We start from the raw sequence: 13,372 nt of genomic DNA on the forward strand, positions 1-13,372 counted from the left end.
ATGCATTTTCCTCATGCTGCTGCACAGAGAAGACCAATCATTTGGAGGGCTGCTGCAAGCAAGTTGCCTTCCTTTCTGCCAACAGCAGAGATGGCAACGTGACATCAGAGGTTGGAAATCGTTTGAACACAATGCTGCCCTGCCTGAAGATTATCCTCAGGAACTTCGAATGATGGGATTGACGTGCTGCCTACTGCGATAAGGAGGCATGCACTGAATTGCTCTGCAGACAGCATGACCAGTTTTGCCATCCTTACAGTCTGCATCCTGCCAAAGTGAAAAATCTGCAGAAAACATTGAGGCAGCTTAGAGAAAAATACATCAGCTTGCGATGCAGACTCAGACACGTTATCCTTTAGAACACAGGCGCAACCTGCAAGGAGAAGCTGGCGATTCACAGTGTGCCCACACCTTTGTCATTAAGATGAAGGTGAAGCCCACAAGGGCTAAAAGGGATACGCTAAACAATCCCCATCACAAAGCAATGCATGCTGAAACAATTGAGGGAGAGAGGGAGGAAGACATTAATTGAGATAGTGTCAGAAACATTGTGCATTTAAAAGGAGGCACAACCTACTGGCTGCTCAAAGTGTACCCACAGCATTGGCTTTAAAATGCAGATAATGGCCTCAAGGGCTAAAAGGTGAACGGTCAACATTGAACAAACACTGTGGATTTTGAGGCTTTGCCTCAATGGCTCAGTTGGTACAGCAGAAGACCCGAGGCGTTAATACACCAAAGTCAACGCTAGGTCGCTTCTTGAATGGCGAATACAATTTATGGGTGCACTTTTAGAGGTAAGTGTGTGATAAACAATGCTTTGGTAGAAACTGTATTGCCAAATGAATAGCTGAATTATAGCTTAACATGTTGTTGTCAAGGCAGAGGAAATATCTTTTCCTGGAGGAAGGCAGTCGACAACACGGTGGTGATGCTGCTGCAATTCCATCTGCGTGCCAGCAGGAGTTCCTTTGAGCAGCAACGCATCCAAAAAGTAGGCACTCACCTGCAAGCAAAGGAAGATTTCTATCACTGAGGCAGGGGTGTCGACTGCTCCCTTCCACTTGTGCTGACTGCAAATTTCCCTCCCAGTTTTTCTAATACGAATCTTCAGGCCCCTCACTGATCATTACCCGGCCACTGTGGTTTTCCATTCCGCTGGTGATACAAGCTGCAGTTGCTTGGTCACGTTGAGTCGATTCGAAAAATCGCTGTGTTGAGGTAGCAGGCATAGCCAAAGCAGAATTGCTCTGCCGTTTTTCGAGTATCTTGGAGACAGAGACTGAAGTGATCCTGGGCAGCCAGAAACATGAAAACACAGCCAAGTTGGGGGAATTGTTGCAAATGTTAGAGAGCTGGATTAGCATGGTGGAGCCAGATAGGTGGCCACATTCTTCACATTGATTTTCCCTTTGGGCAAAGCATCAGGCTCCCCGGTCGTTTCATTGCAAGCAGTGGTGAGGCACTTTCAGATGTTTTTCATCTGCCACAACACAGTGATGCCGAATGATTTGCAGAGCTGCTGCAAGCAGGTTGTCTGCATTTCTATCAGCGGCGGAGATGGGAATATGAAATAAGTGGAAAAGGCGATGGATTTTTTAATAAAAATCTGCCCTCTCTGAGGATTGAACTCAGGACCACCAGATTATGAGACTGACACGCTGCCTTCTGCTCTAAGAAGGCTTCCGTTTTTGGTGTTTGTTATAACATATACTTTGTTGAGGCATCAGGGAGCCCCGATGCACAATTCTACTGCTGTTACAACATCATTTTCCAGAAAGTTAGGACAATTGGCACACGTTTGGTGCCGACCAGGGGGAATTAGCTCAAGTGGCAGAGCGCTCGCTTTGCATGTGAGAGGTAGTGGGATCAATGCCCACATTCTCCGCGAGAATTTACTCAAGAGACAAAACGTCACGACCACCAGTTGTTTCATTCAAACCACAGTTCACACATTTAAATGCATTTTCCTCATGCTGCTGCACAGAGAAGACCAATCATTTGGAGGGCTGCTGCAAGCAAGTTGCCTTCCTTTCTGCCAACAGCAGAGATGGCAACGTGACATCAGAGGTTGGAAATCGTTTGAACACAATGCTGCCCTGCCTGAAGATTATCCTCAGGAACTTCAAATGATGGGATTGATGTGCTGCCTACTGTGATAAGGAGGCATGCACTGAATTGCTCTGCAGACAGCATGACCAGTTTTGCCATCCTTACAGTCTGCATCCTGCCAAAGTGAAAAATCTTCAGAAAACATTGAGGCAGCTTAGAGAAAAATACATCAGCTTGCGATGCAGACTCAGACACGTTATCCTTTAGAACACAGGCGCAACCTGCAAGGAGAAGCTGGCGATTCACAGTGTGCCCACACCTTTGTCATTAAGATGAAGGTGAAGCCCACAAGGGCTAAAAGGGATACGCTAAACAATCCCCGTCACAAAGCAATGCATGCTGAAACAATTGAGGGAGAGAGGGAGGAAGACATTAATTGAGATAGTGTCAGAAACATTGTGCATTTAAAAGGAGGCACAACCTACTGGCTGCTCAAAGTGTACCCACAGCATTGGCTTTAAAATGCAGATAATGGCCTCAAGGGCTAAAAGGTGAACGGTCAACATTGAACAAACACTGTGGATTTTGAGGCTTTGCCTCAATGGCTCAGTTGGTACAGCAGAAGACCCGAGGCGTTAATACACCAAAGTCAACGCTAGGTCGCTTCTTGAATGGCGAATACAATTTATGGGTGCACTTTTAGAGGTAAGTGTGTGATAAACAATGCTTTGGTAGAAACTGTATTGCCAAATGAATAGCTGAATTATAGCTTAACATGTTGTTGTCAAGGCAGAGGAAATATCTTTTCCTGGAGGAAGGCAGTCGACAACACGGTGGTGATGCTGCTGCAATTCCATCTGCGTGCCAGCAGGAGTTCCTTTGAGCAGTAACGCATCCAAAAAGTAGGCACTCACCTGCAAGCAAAGGAAGATTTCTATCACTGAGGCAGGGGTGTCGACCGCTCCCTTCCACTTGTGCTGACTGCAAATTTCCCTCCCAGTTTTTCTAATACGAATCTTCAGGCCCCTCACTGATCATTACCCGGCCACTGTGGTTTTCCATTCCGCTGGTGGTACAAGCTGCAGTTGCTTGGTCACGTTGAGTCGATTCGAAAAATCGCTGTGTTGAGGTAGCAGGCATAGCCAAAGCAGAATTGCTCTGCCGTTTTTCGAGTATCTTGGAGACAGAGACTGAAGTGATCCTGGGCAGCCAGAAACATGAAAACACAGCCAAGTTGGGGGAATTGTTGCAAATGTTAGAGAGCTGGATTAGCATGGTGGAGCCAGATAGATGGCCACATTCTTCACATTGATTTTCCCTTTGGGCAAAGCATCAGGCTCCCCGGTCGTTTCATTGCAAGCAGTGGTGAGGCACTTTCAGATGTTTTTCATCTGCCACAACACAGTGATGCCGAATGATTTGCAGAGCTGCTGCAAGCAGGTTGTCTGCATTTCTATCAGCGGCGGAGATGGGAATATGAAATAAGTGGAAAAGGCGAAGGATTTTTTAATATAAATCTGCCCTCTCTGAGGATTGAACTCAGGACCACCCGATTATGAGACTGACACGCTGCCTTCTGCTCTAAGAAGGCTTCCGTTTTTGGTGTTTGTTATAACATATACTTTGTTGAGGCATCAGGGAGCCCCGATGCACAATTCTACTGCTGTTACAACATCATTTTCCAGAAAGTTAGGACAATTGGCACACGTTTGGTGCCGACCAGGGGGAATTAGCTCAAGTGGCAGAGCGCTCGCTTTGCATGTGAGAGGTAGTGGGATCGATGCCCACATTCTCCACTAGATTTTACACAAGAGACAAAACGTCACGACCATCAGTTGTTTCATTCAAACCACAGTTCACACATTTCAATGCATTTTCCTCATGCTGCTGCACAGAGAAGACCAATCATTTGGAGGGCTGCTGCAAGCAAGTTGCCTTCCTTTCTGCCAACAGCAGAGATGGCAACGTGACATCAGAGGTTGGAAATCGTTTGAACACAATGCTGCCCTCCCTGAAGATTATCCTCAGGAACTACAAATGATGGGATTGATGTGCTGCCTACTGCGATAAAGAGGCATGCACTGAATTGCTCTGCAGACAGCATGACCAGTTTTGCCATCCTTACAGTCTGCATCCTGCCAAAGTGAAAAATCTTCAGAAAACATTGAGGCAGCTTAGAGAAAAATACATCAGCTTGCGATGCAGACTCAGACACGTTATCCTTTAGAACACAGGCGCAACCTGCAAGGAGAAGCTGGCGATTCACAGTGTGCCCACACCTTTGTCATTAAGATGAAGGTGAAGCCCACAAGGGCTAAAAGGGATACGCTAAACAATCCCCGTCACAAAGCAATGCATGCTGAAACAATTGAGGGAGAGAGGGAGGAAGATTTTAATTGAGATAGTGTCAGAAACATTGTGCATTTAAAAGGAGGCACAACCTACTGGCTGCTCAAAGTGTACCCACAGCTTTGGCTTTAAAATGCAGATAATGGCCTCAAGGGCTAAAAGGTGAACGGTCAACATTGAACAAACACTGTGGATTTTGAGGCTTTGCCTCAATGGCTCAGTTGGTACAGCAGAAGACCCGAGGCGTTAATACACCAAAGTCAATGCTAGGTCGCTTCTTGAATGGCGAATACAATTTATGGGTGCACTTTTAGAAGTAAGTGCGTGATAAACAATGCTTTGGTAGAAACTGTATTGCCAAATGAATAGCTGAATTATAGCTTAACATGTTGTTGTCAAGGCAGAGGAAACATCTTTTCCTGGAGGAAGGCAGTCGACAACACGGTGGTGATGCTGCTGCAATTCCATCTGCGTGCCAGCAGGGGTTCCTTTGAGCAGCAGTGCATCCAAAAAGTAGGCACTCACCTGCAAGCAAAGGAAGATTTCTATCACTGAGGCAGGGGTGTCGACTGCTCCCTTCCACTTGTGCTGACTGCAAACTTCCCTCCCTGTTTTTCCAATACGAACCTTCAGGCCCCTCACTGATCATTACCCGGCCACTGTGGTTTTCCATTCCGCTGGTGGTACAAGCTGCAGTTGCTTGGTCACGTTGAGTCGATTCGAAAAATCGCTGTGTTGAGGTAGCAGGCATAGCCAAAGCAGAATTGCTCTGCCGTTTTTCGAGTATCTTGGAGACAGTGACTGAAGTGATCCTGGGCAGCCAGAAACATGAAAACACAGCCAAGTTGGGGGAATTGTTGCAAATGTTAGAGAGCTGGATTAGCATGGTGGAGTCAGATAGATGGCCACATTCTTCACATTGATTTTCCCTTTGGGCAAATCATCAGGGTCCCCCGTCGTTTCATTGCAAGCAGTGGTGAGGCACTTTCAGATGTTTTTCATCTGCCACAACACAGTGATGCCGAATGATTTGCAGAGCTGCTGCAAGCAGGTTGTCTGCATTTCTATCAGCGGCGGAGATAGGAATATGAAATAAGTGGAAAACGCGAAGGATTTTTAAATAAAAATCTGCCCTCTCTGAGGATTGAACTCAGGACCTTCAGATTATGAGACTGACACGCTGCCTTCTGCGCTAAGAAGGCTTCCGTTTGTTGGTGTTTGTTATAACATATACTTTGTTGAGGCATCAGGGAGCCCCCATGCACAATTCGACTGCTGTTACAACATCATTTTGCAGAAAGTGAGGACAATTGGCACACATTTGGTGCCGACCAGGGGGAATTAGCTCAAGTGGCAGAGCGCTCGCTTCGCAGGTGAGAGGTAGTGGGATCGATGCCCACATTCTCCACTAGATTTTACACAAGAGACAAAACGTCACGACCATCAGTTGTTTCATTCAAACCACAGTTCACACATTTCAATGCATTTTCCTCATGCTGCTTCACAGAGAAGACCAATCATTTGGAGGGCTGCTGCAAGCAAGTTGCCTTCCTTTCTGCCAACAGCAGAGATGGCAACGTGACATCAGAGGTTGGAAATCGTTTGAACACAATGCTGCCCTCCCTGAAGATTATCCTCAGGAACTACAAATGATGGGATTGATGTGCTGCCTACTGCGATAAGGAGGCATGCACTGAATTGCTCTGCAGACAGCATGACCAGTTTTGCCATCCTTACAGTCTGCATCCTGCCAAAGTGAAAAATCTTCAGAAAACATTGAGGCAGCTTAGAGAAAAATACATCAGCTTGCGATGCAGACTCAGACACGTTATCCTTTAGAACACAGGCGCAACCTGCAAGGAGAAGCTGGCGATTCACAGTGTGCCCACACCTTTGTCATTAAGATGAAGGTGAAGCCCACAAGGGCTAAAAGGGATACGCTAAATAATCCCCGTCACAAAGCAATGCATGCTGAAACAATTGAGGGAGAGAGGGAGGAAGACATTAATTGAGATAGTGTCAGAAACATTGTGCATTTAAAAGGAGGCACAACCTACTGGCTGCTCAAAGTGTACCCACAGCTTTGGCTTTAAAATGCAGATAATGGCCTCAAGGGCTAAAAGGTGAACGGTCAACATTGAACAAACACTGTGGATTTTGAGGCTTTGCCTCAATGGCTCAGTTGGTACAGCAGAAGACCCGAGGCGTTAATACACCAAAGTCAACGCTAGGTCGCTTCTTGAATGGCGAATACAATTTATGGGTGCACTTTTAGAAGTAAGTGCGTGATAAACAATGCTTTGGTAGAAACTGTATTGCCAAATGAATAGCTGAATTATAGCTTAACATGTTGTTGTCAAGGCAGAGGAAACATCTTTTCCTGGAGGAAGGCAGTCGACAACACGGTGGTGATGCTGCTGCAATTCCATCTGCGTGCCAGCAGGAGTTCCTTTGAGCAGCAATGCATCCAAAAAGTAGGCACTCACCTGCAAGCAAAGGAAGATTTCTATCACTGAGGCAGGGGTGTCGACTGCTCCCTTCCACTTGTGCTGACTGCAAATTTCCCTCCCTGTTTTTCCAATACGAACCTTCAGGCCCCTCACTGATCATTACCCGGCCACTGTGGTTTTCCATTCCGCTGGTGGTACAAGCTGCAGTTGCTTGGTCACGTTGAGTCGATTCGAAAAATCGCTGTGTTGAGGTAGCAGGCATAGCCAAAGCAGAATTGCTCTGCCGTTTTTCGAGTATCTTGGAGACAGTGACTGAAGTGATCCTGGGCAGCCAGAAACATGAAAACACAGCCAAGTTGGGGGAATTGTTGCAAATGTTAGAGAGCTGGATTAGCATGGTGGAGCCAGATAGATGGCCACATTCTTCACATTAATTTTCCCTTTGGGCAAAGCATCAGGCTCACCGGTCGTTTCATTGCAAGCAGTGGTGAGGCACTTTCAGATGTTTTTCATCTGCCACAACACAGTGATGCCGAATGATTTGCAGAGCTGCTGCAAGCAGGTTGTCTGCATTTCTATCAGCGGCGGAGATGGGAATATGAAATAAGTGGAAAACGCGAAGGATTTTTTAATAAAAATCTGCCCTCTCTGAGGATTGAACTCAGGACCTTCAGATTATGAGACTGACACGCTGCCTTCTGCGCTAAGAAGGCTTCCGTTTGTTGGTGTTTGTTATAACATATACTTTGTTGAGGCATCAGGGAGCCCCTATGCACAATTCTACTGCTGTTGCAACATCATTTTGCAGAAAGTTAGGACAATTGGCACACGTTTGGTGCCGACCAGGGGGAATTAGCTCAAGTTGCAGAGCGCTCGCTTTGCATGTGAGAGGTAGTGGGATCAATGCCCACATTCTCCGCGAGAATTTACTCAAGAGACAAAACGTCACGACCACCAGTTGTTTCATTCAAACCACAGTTCACACATTTAAATGCATTTTCCTCATGCTGCTGCACAGAGAAGACCAATCATTTGGAGGGCTGCTGCAAGCAAGTTGCCTTCCTTTCTGCCAACAGCAGAGATGGCAACGTGACATCAGAGGTTGGAAATCGTTTGAACACAATGCTGCCCTGCCTGAAGATTATCCTCAGGAACTTCAAATGATGGGATTGATGTGCTGCCTACTGCGATAAGGAGGCATGCACTGAATTGCTCTGCAGACAGCATGACCAGTTTTGCCATCCTTACAGTCTGCATCCTGCCAAAGTGAAAAATCTTCAGAAAACATTGAGGCAGCTTTGAGAAAAATACATCAGCTTGCGATGCAGACTCAGACACGTTATCCTTTAGAACACAGGCGCAACCTGCAAGGAGAAGCTGGCGATTCACAGTGTGCCCACACCTTTGTCATTAAGATGAAGGTGAAGCCCACAAGGGCTAAAAGGGATACGCTAAACAATCCCCGTCACAAAGCAATGCATGCTGAAACAATTGAGGGAGAGAGGGAGGAAGACATTAATTGAGATAGTGTCAGAAACATTGTGCATTTAAAAGGAGGCACAACCTACTGGCTGCTCAAAGTGTACCCACAGCATTGGCTTTAAAATGCAGATAATGGCCTCAAGGGCTAAAAGGTGAACGGTCAACATTGAACAAACACTGTGGATTTTGAGGCTTTGCCTCAATGGCTCAGTTGGTACAGCAGAAGACCCGAGGCGTTAATACACCAAAGTCAACGCTAGGTCGCTTCTTGAATGGCGAATACAATTTATGGGTGCACTTTTAGAGGTAAGTGTGTGATAAACAATGCTTTGGTAGAAACTGTATTGCCAAATGAATAGCTGAATTATAGCTTAACATGTTGTTGTCAAGGCAGAGGAAATATCTTTTCCTGGAGGAAGGCAGTCGACAACACGGTGGTGATGCTGCTGCAATTCCATCTGCGTGCCAGCAGGAGTTCCTTTGAGCAGCAACGCATCCAAAAAGTAGGCACTCACCTGCAAGCAAAGGAAGATTTCTATCACTGAGGCAGGGGTGTCGACTGCTCCCTTCCACTTGTGCTGACTGCAAATTTCCCTCCCAGTTTTTCTAATACGAATCTTCAGGCCCCTCACTGATCATTACCCGGCCACTGTGGTTTTCCATTCCGCTGGTGGTACAAGCTGCAGTTGCTTGGTCACGTTGAGTCGATTCGAAAAATCGCTGTGTTGAGGTAGCAGGCATAGCCAAAGCAGAATTGCTCTGCCGTTTTTCGAGTATCTTGGAGACAGAGACTGAAGTGATCCTGGGCAGCCAGAAACATGAAAACACAGCCAAGTTGGGGGAATTGTTGCAAATGTTAGAGAGCTGGATTAGCATGGTGGAGCCAGATAGATGGCCACATTCTTCACATTGATTTTCCCTTTGGGCAAAGCATCAGGCTCCCCGGTCGTTTCATTGCAAGCAGTGGTGAGGCACTTTCAGATGTTTTTCATCTGCCACAACACAGTGATGCCGAATGATTTGCAGAGCTGCTGCAAGCAGGTTGTCTGCATTTCTATCAGCGGCGGAGATGGGAATATGAAATAAGTGGAAAAGGCGAAGGATTTTTTAATAAAAATCTGCCCTCTCTGAGGATTGAACTCAGGACCACCAGATTATGAGACTGACACGCTGCCTTCTGCTCTAAGAAGGCTTCCGTTTTTGGTGTTTGTTATAACATATACTTTGTTGAGGCATCAGGGAGCCCCGATGCACAATTCTACTGCTGTTACAACATCATTTTCCAGAAAGTTAGGACAATTGGCACACGTTTGGTGCCGACCAGGGGGAATTAGCTCAAGTGGCAGAGCGCTTGCTTTGCATGTGAGAGGTAGTGGGATCAATGCCCACATTCTCCGCGAGAATTTATTCAAGAGACAAAACGTCACGACCACCAGTTGTTTCATTCAAACCACAGTTCACACATTTAAATGCATTTTCCTCATGCTGCTGCACAGAGAAGACCAATCATTTGGAGGGCTGCTGCAAGCAAGTTGCCTTCCTTTCTGCCAACAGCAGAGATGGCAACGTGACATCAGAGGTTGGAAATCGTTTGAACACAATGCTGCCCTGCCTGAAGATTATCCTCAGGAACTTCAAATGATGGGATTGATGTGCTGCCTACTGTGATAAGGAGGCATGCACTGAATTGCTCTGCAGACAGCATGACCAGTTTTGCCATCCTTACAGTCTGCATCCTGCCAAAGTGAAAAATCTTCAGAAAACATTGAGGCAGCTTAGAGAAAAATACATCAGCTTGCGATGCAGACTCAGACACGTTATCCTTTAGAACACAGGCGCAACCTGCAAGGAGAAGCTGGCGATTCACAGTGTGCCCACACCTTTGTCATTAAGATGAAGGTGAAGCCCACAAGGGCTAAAAGGGATACGCTAAACAATCCCCGTCACAAAGCAATGCATGCTGAAACAATTGAGGGAGAGAGGGAGGAAGACATTAATTGAGATAGTGTCAGAAACATTGTGCATTTAAAAGGAGGCACAACCTACTGGCTGCTCAAAGTGTACCCACAGCATTGGCTTTAAAATGCAGATAATGGCCTCAAGGGCTAAAAGGTGAACGGTCAACATTGAACAAACACTGTGGATTTTGAGGCTTTGCCTCAATGGCTCAGTTGGTACAGCAGAAGACCCGAGGCGTTAATACACCAAAGTCAACGCTAGGTCGCTTCTTGAATGGCGAATACAATTTATGGGTGCACTTTTAGAGGTAAGTGTGTGATAAACAATGCTTTGGTAGAAACTGTATTGCCAAATGAATAGCTGAATTATAGCTTAACATGTTGTTGTCAAGGCAGAGGAAATATCTTTTCCTGGAGGAAGGCAGTCGACAACACGGTGGTGATGCTGCTGCAATTCCATCTGCGTGCCAGCAGGAGTTCCTTTGAGCAGCAACGCATCCAAAAAGTAGGCACTCACCTGCAAGCAAAGGAAGATTTCTATCACTGAGGCAGGGGTGTCGACTGCTCCCTTCCACTTGTGCTGACTGCAAATTTCCCTCCCAGTTTTTCTAATACGAATCTTCAGGCCCCTCACTGATCATTACCCGGCCACTGTGGTTTTCCATTCCGCTGGTGGTACAAGCTGCAGTTGCTTGGTCACGTTGAGTCGATTCGAAAAATCGCTGTGTTGAGGTAGCAGGCATAGCCAAAGCAGAATTGCTCTGCCGTTTTTCGAGTATCTTGGAGACAGAGACTGAAGTGATCCTGGGCAGCCAGAAACATGAAAACACAGCCAAGTTGGGGGAATTGTTGCAAATGTTAGAGAGCTGGATTAGCATGGTGGAGCCAGATAGATGGCCACATTCTTCACATTGATTTTCCCTTTGGGCAAAGCATCAGGCTCCCCGGTCGTTTCATTGCAAGCAGTGGTGAGGCACTTTCAGATGTTTTTCATCTGCCACAACACAGTGATGCCGAATGATTTGCAGAGCTGCTGCAAGCAGGTTGTCTGCATTTCTATCAGCGGCGGAGATGGGAATATGAAATAAGTGGAAAAGGCGAAGGATTTTTTAATAAAAATCTGCCCTCTCTGAGGATTGAACTCAGGACCACCAGATTATGAGACTGACACGCTGCCTTCTGCTCTAAGAAGGCTTCCGTTTTTGGTGTTTGTTATAACATATACTTTGTTGAGGCATCAGGGAGCCCCGATGCACAATTCTACTGCTGTTACAACATCATTTTCCAGAGAGTTAGGACAATTGGCACACGTTTGGTGCCGACCAGGGGGAATTAGCTCAAGTGGCAGAGCGCTCGCTTTGCATGTGAGAGGTAGTGGGATCGATGCCCACATTCTCCACTAGATTTTACACAAGAGACAAAACGTCACGACCATCAGTTGTTTCATTCAAACCACAGTTCACACATTTCAATGCATTTTCCTCATGCTGCTGCACAGAGAAGACCAATCATTTGGAGGGCTGCTGCAAGCAAGTTGCCTTCCTTTCTGCCAACAGCAGAGATGGCAACGTGACATCAGAGGTTGGAAATCGTTTGAACACAATGCTGCCCTCCCTGAAGATTATCCTCAGGAACTACAAATGATGGGATTGATGTGCTGCCTACTGCAATAAGGAGGCATGCACTGAATTGCTCTGCAGACAGCATGACCAGTTTTGCCATCCTTACAGTCTGCATCCTGCCAAAGTGAAAAATCTTCAGAAAACATTGAGGCAGCTTAGAGAAAAATACATCAGCTTGCGATGCAGACTCAGACACGTTATCCTTTAGAACACAGGCGCAACCTGCAAGGAGAAGCTGGCGATTCACAGTGTGCCCACACCTTTGTCATTAAGATGAAGGTGAAGCCCACAAGGGCTAAAAGGGATACGCTAAACAATCCCCGTCACAAAGCAATGCATGCTGAAACAATTGAGGGAGAGAGGGAGGAAGATTTTAATTGAGATAGTGTCAGAAACATTGTGCATTTAAAAGGAGGCACAACCTACTGGCTGCTCAAAGTGTACCCACAGCTTTGGCTTTAAAATGCAGATAATGGCCTCAAGGGCTAAAAGGTGAACGGTCAACATTGAACAAACACTGTGGATTTTGAGGCTTTGCCTCAATGGCTCAGTTGGTACAGCAGAAGACCCGAGGCGTTAATACACCAAAGTCAACGCTAGGTCGCTTCTTGAATGGCGAATACAATTTATGGGTGCACTTTTAGAAGTAAGTGCGTGATAAACAATGCTTTGGTAGAAACTGTATTGCCAAATGAATAGCTGAATTATAGCTTAACATGTTGTTGTCAAGGCAGAGGAAACATCTTTTCCTGGAGGAAGGCAGTCGACAACACGGTGGTGATGCTGCTGCAATTCCATCTGCGTGCCAGCAGGGGTTCCTTTGAGCAGCAATGCATCCAAAAAGTAGGCACTCACCTGCAAGCAAAGGAAGATTTCTATCACTGAGGCAGGGGTGTCGACTGCTCCCTTCCACTTGTGCTGACTGCAAACTTCCCTCCCTGTTTTTCCAATACGAACCTTCAGGCCCCTCACTGATCATTACCCGGCCACTGTGGTTTTCCATTCCGCTGGTGGTACAAGCTGCAGTTGCTTGGTCACGTTGAGTCGATTCGAAAAATCGCTGTGTTGAGGTGGCAGGCATAGCCAAAGCAGAATTGCTCTGCCGTTTTTCGAGTATCTTGGAGACAGTGACTGAAGTGATCCTGGGCAGCCAGAAACATGAAAACACAGCCAAGTTTGGGGAATTGTTGCAAATGTTAGAGAGCTGGATTAGCATGGTGGAGTCAGATAGATGGCCACATTCTTCACATTGATTTTCCCTTTGGGCAAATCATCAGGGTCCCCCGTCGTTTCATTGCAAGCAGTGGTGAGGCACTTTCAGATGTTTTTCATCTGCCACAACACAGTGATGCCGAATGATTTGCAGAGCTGCTGCAAGCAGGTTGTCTGCATTTCTATCAGCGGCGGAGATAGGAATATGAAATAAGTGGAAAACGCGAAGGATTTTTTAATAAAAATC

The 13,372-nt window shown here is 46.3% G+C and overlaps 2 non-coding genes across 2 annotated transcripts; both read right to left on the reverse strand.

Annotated features, from left to right (window-relative positions):
• Positions 1 to 5,530: 5,530 nt before the first annotated feature.
• On the reverse strand, positions 5,531 to 5,603 carry trnam-cau (transfer RNA methionine (anticodon CAU)). Its single transcript has one exon. It is a non-coding gene; the product is annotated as a tRNA-Met (tRNA).
• A 1,888-nt stretch (positions 5,604 to 7,491) lies between these two features.
• On the reverse strand, positions 7,492 to 7,564 carry trnam-cau (transfer RNA methionine (anticodon CAU)). The gene has a single exon. It is a non-coding gene; the product is annotated as a tRNA-Met (tRNA).
• Between the last annotated feature and the right edge of the window lie 5,808 nt (positions 7,565 to 13,372).

This window comes from Scyliorhinus torazame, chromosome 11 (assembly GCF_047496885.1).
Source record: "Scyliorhinus torazame isolate Kashiwa2021f chromosome 11, sScyTor2.1, whole genome shotgun sequence".
NCBI lineage: Eukaryota > Metazoa > Chordata > Chondrichthyes > Carcharhiniformes > Scyliorhinidae > Scyliorhinus > Scyliorhinus torazame.